The 9,885-nt window shown below is 39.7% G+C and overlaps 1 non-coding gene across 1 annotated transcript; it reads left to right on the top strand.

The window, feature by feature from the left end:
• Positions 1–1,440: 1,440 nt before the first annotated feature.
• On the top strand, positions 1,441–1,512 carry trnaw-cca (transfer RNA tryptophan (anticodon CCA)). Its single transcript has one exon. It is a non-coding gene; the product is annotated as a tRNA-Trp (tRNA).
• Positions 1,513–9,885: the final 8,373 nt, after the last annotated feature.

Raw genomic sequence — 9,885 nt, 5'->3', positions numbered from 1 at the left:
ATCTTCTTATTATTGTCAATGTAAACACTGTCTCCGCTAAAGCTGAAACCTTAACCCTCTTTATATTTGCAGAAAATGCGAGTCTTTTGCCCGTGTCCAACAACAACACTTGAGACCGGGGAAGTCCAATAGTGATCAACACCGCAACTCCCCAGAAATCCATATTCACCCTTGGAAAAGTATCTTTGAATGGCTGGTGGGAGATATCATTTATACTCCTGTTGCGTCCTCTGCTAAAAGAGTTTAGAAATACAACGCAGATTTGTTTGAGAATTTGACAAGCACTGTTACAGTACGTTAGCACTGTGAAGTTGGATGTTGATATTTTGATATATTTACCTTAATTGTAACATAAATGTAAACATACATGCTGTACAATCTATGCTGTACAATCAAACACAGGTATATTTTGAGTCTCATGCTGATCGTCCTGTGGATCCAAAAGAAAATTTTAAAGCTGATACATTTTCGATTGGAATTTGCATCTAGCTACAACGTCCCTGGAAAAGAGATTTTATGAGTTGTGTGCAATCGGTATCTTTTACTTAATGTATGGTAGTGGAAATAGTTTTAAAAATGTTTTCTAAAGAAGATTGTATTGCCAGGACCTGCCTTTAGCGCTCAGTAGCGATGACGCTGTTGATATAGATGGAGAAGAAATGTAAGATGAATTGATGATCTAAGCTAAAATAGCCCTAACACGCCTCCTGTAACAGTGTTTGTATTCATAGCAAGAAATATTATTTTTCAAACCCGAACGTTGCTTTTGCATTAAGTGTTATGAAACCATTAGCGGTTTCAGTAGCTTCTGAAGACCGCACTTTTCCAAACTGAAGCCTATAAGAACATTATTCAAGATACACCATGGCCCAGAATCGTGCATTGGGACAAAGATTAACATCCATTGAAAGTACTCCCAAATAAAAGATTTGACCGAAAAATTAAAAGAGTAGGCAAGTATTAAAACAAAACCATAACTTCTTGACTTCCAATCTCTTTCCTGGTTCAGGCCATGTAAAATGATATATTCAGTGGACTCATGCCGAGGTTGTGAGTTTAAGCCTCACCTGGAGCAGCCTGGTTTTCTGTCTTGACAGGTAAACAGTTTTTTGTGTTATTTGCTAAATGGAGAGAGGATTCTGTGTTAATTGTGCTCCTCCTGGGAGAGGTCAAGATGAGAAGTTCACCAGGCTGGTGGTAAATATCCTGTCCAGGAATATCGGGGCTGTAGGGGGTCAGATCTATGGATTTAGTAAACACATTAGTGGAGACAGTGTGTCTGCTCTCCGTGAGAGAGCCGGGCGGGAGGAATAATCTGTGGTCTGGGATGAAGAGACCCTCGTTGGAAGAGCGGCGCTCCTCACAGGAGAGAATGAAAACAATCTTTTTCAGGGACGCTGATATTTCTCTTTGGGTGAATTAAAAGCACATGTTGCAAGTGACCTCATGGCGCAACGGTAGCGCGTCTGACTCCAGATCAGAAGGTCGCGTGTTCAAATCATGTCGAGGTCAGCTGATGTGTTTGCAGGTGCTGCTGGTGCCGAACCTGGAATTCACACCATGCAGTTGGGTTTTAGCTGTACACCACCTAGGTAATCTGAACAGTACAGAACACCCAGTCAGGAGCTTATGCAGCATTTCATCTTGAACACGACAAGAGAAAAGGCACACTGCACATCCGCGAAACATCACGTCCGACTTTAGAGACAGTGACATCAGAGAATGGAAGTTTCAAACCGCTTTTCTGTTACAGGTTCAAGCAAACCTGAAAGTTAGGGAGTGTTTGGTCACTTTTGTATGAAAAAGTGTCTGAAGCCTGTAATTATAATTTGCCCTTCTTTTAATTGTGGTTGAAATCCACTCCCATGTACCAAGACCTTACAGTATATTCATGTTTACTTAAATGACTAACTATTGGACTATTGGACATTAATAGCAGACAAGCAGACAAAGCCGTTATGTGTCGCTCTGAATTTCTAATTGATTTAGAATTCCAAGACAAAAGCGTTTCGTTCCACAGCGGCGTGAAATGATCACGTCTTTCACTCTACTTCTCTCTAGTAGTAAAGCAGATCTTGCTTGGTGAGCATTTGCTCTGGTAAATTAGGTCACTTTTCATGTTAACTCACTTCTTCTAAACACAACATTTCCCGGTGCATGTTTTCTCCATGAAAAAAGACATTTTCCCTTACATGATTTCTCGTTTTGTTTCATCAAAGTGTACAGAAAGAAGAAAGAAAGGAAAAGTGTCGTTAATGAACTCTGTCCCCCTTGGGAGATGTCAAGTGCATTGGACATGAAAAGTGCCCGATAAAAGCCATTTCTCTTCATTTCTCTTACGGTCAGGGCTCCTGTTCCGTGTAAAGGAGGCAGCTTGCTCAGCCGGCGGACTCAGTGCTTACTAAACGCAGGTGTCTCAGAGCGGTGTGTCCAAGTGGCAGTAAAAGAAGAGAGTTCTGCCGGTGTCGTGGCTTAGATGGTTAAAGCGCCTCTTTAGTAAACAGGAGATCCTGGGTTTAAATCCCAGCGGTGCCTTTCTTCCTGTCTTCTTGCATCGTTTACTGTTATAGACAACATGCTTCTGCATTAAGTTTAATGGAGGTGTTTATTTCGTTTTTGGCACAACTTGTTTTTCAAGATCTCCACACATTGCGAAAGCTAAAATGCTTATCTTTGTTATCAGTGCAAAAGAATTACTGCCAGCTGGCAAGAAAATGACAACGATTTTTTTTTACTTTAGCCAAAAATCTGTGAATGTAGAAAAATACGACATGTGTCAGTTTCTATGGCACACTCAGTCAGGGTGTGCTTCAGTTAAACACAACGTTCGTAGATCAAACGCACCCAGAGACACACTTCGAATTAATCCGATCTAAACATTACCTTCTCTAAATGTGATTGAGTTTCTTTGCACGTCCTTAGCCATCTTGATGTTTGCAGAGATTTTCAACTTTTGACACGAGTCAAACTACAAGTAAATAGTTGAGTACCTAAGTCAATATCAACGGGAATGTGAATATAAATGTAAACATCAATATTTCTGCTGTCTCCTGAGAAACACAAGTATAGAGTCAAAACACAACAAATAATGCTAAAAAAATATTCAGTTAACACCCAGATGTGACAAAACACATTTAAGACGTATATCCCCTTTAAATATGTATTTCCTTAATATCAGTTCTCTTCCCTCCCCAGGATACCTGCAAATTCACTATCGCAAAATAAAGGCTGTGTGTAAGTCTTACATGTGTTCTGTCACATCTGGGTATTAAATTAATAGATGTGTTGTGTTATTTAATATGATTTGACTCCATGCTTGTGTTTCTCAGGAGACAGCAGAAATATTGGGGATTTGCGGCTACAGAAAATAATGTGAACTTTACAGGCAAAAGTAAGGTTACCTTAAAGAAACAAAAAACGTATTGTCAACGTGATTTTTTAAGACATTTGTTCGGAATAGTGTATCTTCTCGTGTCTGTGGCTGTTGTCCTACAATAACGGTGGTGAAATAGCAGGAATGTGCGGAAAGAATCGGAGATTGAACAGAAGACTCATCCAGTCGATAGTAAGGTTGTGTAGGACCGCACACCCTACGATGTCAGTGTTGAGTAGTGTGGTTTAAAAGCTTTTTCACGAACCAGGAAGGAGTACAAACCTACAGCCTTCTGATCCGTAATCAGACACATTATCCATTGTGCCATTGGCGTTTGTATTGCATTCCCATCCAGCACCACATTGAGTTCAGAGCCGCTACTATTCATGTGTTTTGTAGGTGTGTCTAGTTACTACGTCTTTCATTATGTCTGGTTTAAAATAATGTATCGAGGGATATTGACGGTAATATCATACGGATTTTGGTTCTCTTTTGATGGAAAATTGTATTAAAATACAACCCTCTTTCACATTTGTATAATACTTTCCCTTGCATCCTCAGATAAAAATTCTAAATACCAAAAAGTTACAATATATGGAATAGCATTTATTTTAAAATGTATTTTAAAATTTGCATTTATTTAGAGCTTAGTAAAGATAACATTGCTAATATTGATGGAGTAGAAATGTAAGATGAATTGATAGCTTTTTCTGAGCTTAAAAAGTCCTACAACGCCTCCTGTAACAGATAAGGACTCATAGCAAGACAGGACATGCTATTGCATTGCGCATTTTGCAGATACGACCAGTTTCTGGTTCTGGTGAGTGCATTTTTTCCAAACTGAAATTAACAAGAACATTTTCAAGATCCGCCATGTCCCTAAATCGTTCATCAGGACTACTATTAATATCAGGTGAAAGCAGTACAAAGCATAAATTTAACCTAAATATTAAGAGACTATATCTGTCAGCTACTGCTGTTGTCACGACCACCAGGCAGTCAAGACCAAAGCGTAAGCGAGCTAATCAGCCCCAGCAGCGGGTGATTATTAACAAACACCGCCGTACGAGTTAAACCACCTGCGCACACTCACTGTGCGGTGCGCACTGCTATTTAAACCATCTTCACCTGCTTCCCTCTGCTCGGTATTGAGTCTATTCCTTGAGAGCTCTACCTGGCGTTTTTCCCCGTACCTCATTTATTCTGGATTTTGGATTCCCCTTCTGCCTTTTCGACTTTGCACCTCGCCTCTCGCCTCGGACTGTCTGCTACCGGAGAACTTCCTGGATTACGACTTGCCTTTCGCCTTTTGACTACGACCTTGCCTCTCGTTTTGGTTTGTTCGCCTGCCTCATCTATCACCCGTGCCTGCGTCTGCACAGGATCCGTGTATCTTCCCACCAGGGATTCCTAACAGCTGTAAGCCATGTTCAGCCAATGCTAGAAATATTACTGCTCTACTACAGTAGCTAAAGAAAGCAAGTACAACTTAGAAACAGATCACAAGTCGAAGACATAAACCGACAAGGATGGGATTCGAACCCACGCGTACAAAGCACAACGGATTAGCAGTCCATCACCTTAACCACTCGGCAACCACATCATGAAAGCTGCCCCCCCCGGGCATGATTTTGCTCGGCGACCAGGCTCAGCACATCGACCTCAGATGTCTCAGAGCGGTGTGTCCAAGCGGCTGTATAAGAATAGGTAATAGGTTTATTCCATGCTGAAAAAAAGAAGAAAGAGAACACAACGTTTCGGCCGTGGAGCCTTCTTCAGGTGTGCGAGAGACAGGGCAGTATTCAAAGGTAAAGTAGCGGGAGAACAAAGGTTTGAGGGTGGGTACCCACCTGTATAAGAATAGTGTTCTGCCGGTGCTGTGGTAAAGCTGGTTAAAACACCTATTTCATAAAGAGGAGATCCTGGATCCGAATTCCAGCGGTACCTTTTTTTCCTGTCTTGTTTTACAGAACATGTAATTTGGGACACTCAAAGAGGTCTTGATTTGGTTTAATGCGTTTATTCATTTCCTTTGAAGAACAACTTGTTTTTTTTAAATCATATAGCTTGCGAAAGATGAAATGCGAGTGAATTTTTTTGTTCACCAAAAGTATGTAAATGAAAAAAATCAAGGTGTAAGCATTTCTGTGGTGCAATCGGTTAGCGTGTTTAGCTATTAACCCCAAGGTGGGTTTTTTGATCCCACCCAGGGACGCACTTCTTCCTATAGTAAACATCATCACCGCAAAAATTTAATTGTTCCGCAAAACCTGAACTATTTTGATATTTGTAGTAGTAAACAATTGAGTACCAGAGTCAACATTACCGGGAATTTCCAATAATTTCCGATATTGGCAACTTGCGAGAAAGTTAGTATTCACCCATGGAATTATATGTTCCAGTGGGTGGCGGGAGAATTCACTTATGCTCCCGTTGCATCTTCAGCTAAAGTAATTTAAAATACAACGCAAAATTGTTTGAGAACTTGACAAGCAAAAACGACAGATCGCCGAAGTTGTATTTTAATATTTTCGTATATTTACTTTAATTTGAATATAAATGTTAACATAAATGCTGTTCAATATAATGTAATTTTGTTGTACTTTTGAAATATTTTAGCTGAGGATGCGAGGGGGGCTATTACACCTTGCCAAACATCTAAATAATTGTAAAAGAGGCTGGCATTTTAATAAAACGGGCGATCAAAAGAAAGCTACAAATAGTACGGTATTATGCTCAATATCCCTCAATATTGAAGGTCAAATGAAGAACTTGAAGAAACTCTCAAAGAATCAACGGCAATAGCAGAGGATGTTGATTTTGAACCAATGTTTTCACCTCAATTATCCAGCAGTGATTGCTTGACAGACTTCCTCAAGATATTCGGTGTTCTATACAGAAAATCGAAAATTAAAGGGCTAATGTGCCAAGAGGGGTGGTCTGAGGCAAAGACTGCGTTAGAGGAAGACTAAGCTCCGCACAATAACACGTGTCTAATACTCGGCCCCTGAAAAGCATCATATTCATTGAACTGCCTACCAGCTGTGACTCTTGCACGAATTTCGCAGTACGTGGGTACGAGCTTATAATTCAGGAATAACAATGGTCAGACGTTTATGGTGGGTTTGTGTTTTGTATTATTTAATGAATGGAAAAAAACATTTTCAAAACTACAGCTCGAATGGAATAATAAAAAAAGTTTATTTGCCTGTTTGTTGTAACAGCTGTGCCAAAAATATTCATCTACAGATGCAGCCATTCAAAGTGCGCGGTACAGACACGTACTGGAGGTAATTGGCTACGGCGTCACGCATCGTGACACAAGATGACGCGGGGTACCGCGGTATGTGATTGGTTGACTGACAGGGGCACTCGTGGCCCGTTGGTCTGTCGTAGAAAGATTTACAGTAAACGTCTTTACTGTGTCCATTGTAGTATTTAATATTTATATGGAATTTTACCTCTGAAGGGAAATCTTAGTGCCTGAGCATAAAAAGAATAGGAGCATACTGCAACGCGTGTGAAGTCCATAAACGATATTAATTTTGGAACTTAAACATACAGTATATGGCTGGTCTCGGTACTTTAAAGAAAACATACACACCAGTATTCCATTTCTCCCTAAACATTTTAAGCATCGAAGACTTTAACTAACGTGATACCGGAGACAACAAGCATACTTTTAGAATTTGATTAAAAGGGAATATAATATGGAATCGCGTATCTCAAGAAATTAATAACGATATAATTATATTCATGTTGCAAAAAAACTGCAGCGGACATAAAAACTCCCTTGCTTTTAACAGAGCATTCCATAATTTCTAATTACGAAAATGATTTAAACTGCGACACTTATCATTCACCAAGAGCTCGAAATATCACAAGGATCCTCTAGAGCACAGCAAAGACTGTATCAAAAGAATCACGTATCTCAAGAAATTAATAAGATATAATTATATTTGTGTACTGCGACAGGGCTGTGTAGGGCTGTTTCACCTCTGTCTTCATGTGACTCGATTCAAAAGCCATTTAGCAAAGAGGGGATGAGAAGAGTGACAAACTAGTATACGGTACAGTACTTCAGATCTTTTTTTTCTGAACCGGGGAAAATCTGATCATGTTTCTCTATAACAATAATAAAAAAACATTGCCACACCCGGACTGTTAAACCAACGCATTAGCACGTCGAAGCCCATTGAGGAGCCGGGCGCAATAACTGTTTTGTCGTCCCCTGATTTACTGATCGGCATTAATTACAGAAATCGAGTTCCTCCTCTTTGCAGAGGAACTGGTCCTGCTGTCGCCCACAGAACAGAGGCTGGAGCAGCACTGTCAGACCTGGGCGCTGACAGTCAATCTGGACAAGACCAGAGTTATGGTTTTCCAGAAAAAAAGCCAGACCCCCATTAGTCTTCCTGAGATCGTCGGATTATGAACGAATAAAAGCATCTTATTAAAAACGCGTTTGCTTTTGTCTGGGTATTTACTTTGTAATCTGTGGTTTACATCTACTGTATTATTTTGAGATGCCACTTTTAAAGGTGATATGTAAAATAAAGTTTTTTATTATTGTTATAGAGAAACATGATCAGATTTTCCCTGGTTCAGAAAAAGACGATTAAAATCTGTAATCTTTCCAAGAAGTTTCTGCTTTGTGCTAAGACATTAACAAGTACAACCCCCCTCTCTGCGGGAGGGCTGGCTGTGATGAATTAAACCGGTTTCACAGGTATTTTCAAAGTAGGAAGTACAGTAGGACAGCACAAAAAAAACAGACATTGTGTGGTACAGCACGGAGCTCAGTCAATTCAAACAAGTTCAGTTTCAAAAGAACTGCAACGGACATAAAAACTCCCTTGCTTTTAACAGAGTGTTTCATAATTGCCAACTACAAAATTTATTTAAACTGCGACACTTATCATTCAACTAGAGCTCGACTATCACAAGGATCCTCTAGAGCACAGCAAAGACTGTATTAAAAGAATCGCGTATCTCAAGAACTTAATAAGATATAATTATATTTGTGTAATTCGCATAATTATATAATGCCAGCAAACTCTTGTTTTTATGTCCACTATAACTACGCTGGGCAAACGTTCCGAGGTCAAATTCTTCCAGCACGGGGGTACCTTTAAAGCGGAGACGACGGCACCGAAATTTTTTGGCGCGCCTTTTCTTTAAAGCCCTGGCCAAATATGAAGACAGTACGTACAGTTATAATTCAAACGGAATTAAAAACTATACATCCCAGTTACCATGGTGGTGCTTGTGATCATTGCGTTTAACCAACGAAACAGGGCGAAAAATCAGTCACATGACTTTGGGGCAGAGTTTCGAAATCTTAACCTATCAGCAACAAAGCGAAATTTACACGATAGGCTACCTCAAACTGTCAGTTACACGACTGTGTATGTCGACATTATGAAAAAAATGTTTCAGGCATTGATGTGAAGGACAAGAGAGCTTTCACTGGCCGATTATCATTATTATCATTATAATCATTATTATTAATAATGATATTAATTTAAGGGTCTAAATATCTAAACATATGTATCTGTATAGCAGGTAGTATCACTGTATTCCACTTTCTTTGGAAAAACAGATTCACAACGCAAAGCTGTATTGCTGTGTAAAAAAAACCCGGTTTGTAATGAGCTGCTGAGCTAAGAATAGGAATGTTCCTGCTGGCAGAGGGGGTGGAAAGTGCCTGCGGTCATTTAATTAGTATTGCAATTCGCACTGATTCCCTTGCAAAGATATGGACTTAAGAATATTCGTGCCTGGTCAAAAAATGGCATTAAGCACTTAAAATTAATATGGTTAATAATAGTAAACTGTAACATGCTGTAACAAGATCGGCTAAACTGCGAAGAAAATGCTTTCAGAGAAAATGTTTCAGGTGTGAAGAACATAGATCTCCAATGCAATTTCAATCAAACCTGTTCCCACACACCCTGCCCCCACTACCATTAGAATATACACAAAGCACTCAAGCTAATTTCGAGCTAATGATCAGGTGACCCGAGAGAGAGCGAGAGAAACACCAAGGGGTGCAGAACCAGGGAACTATTTACATGGAAAACGGGCGATCTCCCCAGACTGTCTGCCCGTTTCACTGTTACCTGGATACCTCTTTATTTAACTCACTAACACTGATTTTTAGTTTAGAAGGATTCAAGTAGGGTTTTAGATGAAAGGCAGCGACCTTAATCTCTGACCAAGGTAAACGTTTCATTTTTTCAAAGAAATGTTTGTTAAAAAATAAAGTCATAGTTCCAAGGGATTCAATCACAGACCATGTGACATGGGAGTCAGGAAACTAACACACAGCGCCACCGGATTTAATAACGCTATAAAAACACTATAAAATAATGTGACTAGGCACAAAACAAGTTTACAGCACAGTACAATAATAAATGCTGACCATGACTTCAGAAGCATAAATTGCCTTATACTCAATTTAAACACAAGCTGTCTTTAGCCCTCTAAGCTGGTTCATACAGAAATGTAGA

Source organism: Lepisosteus platostomus, chromosome 5, assembly GCF_059453375.1.
Source record: "Lepisosteus platostomus isolate fLepPlt1 chromosome 5, fLepPlt1.hap1, whole genome shotgun sequence".
NCBI lineage: Eukaryota > Metazoa > Chordata > Actinopteri > Semionotiformes > Lepisosteidae > Lepisosteus > Lepisosteus platostomus.
Note: the sequence above shows the minus strand (reverse complement) of the source record. Positions and strands in the feature narration are given on the sequence as shown.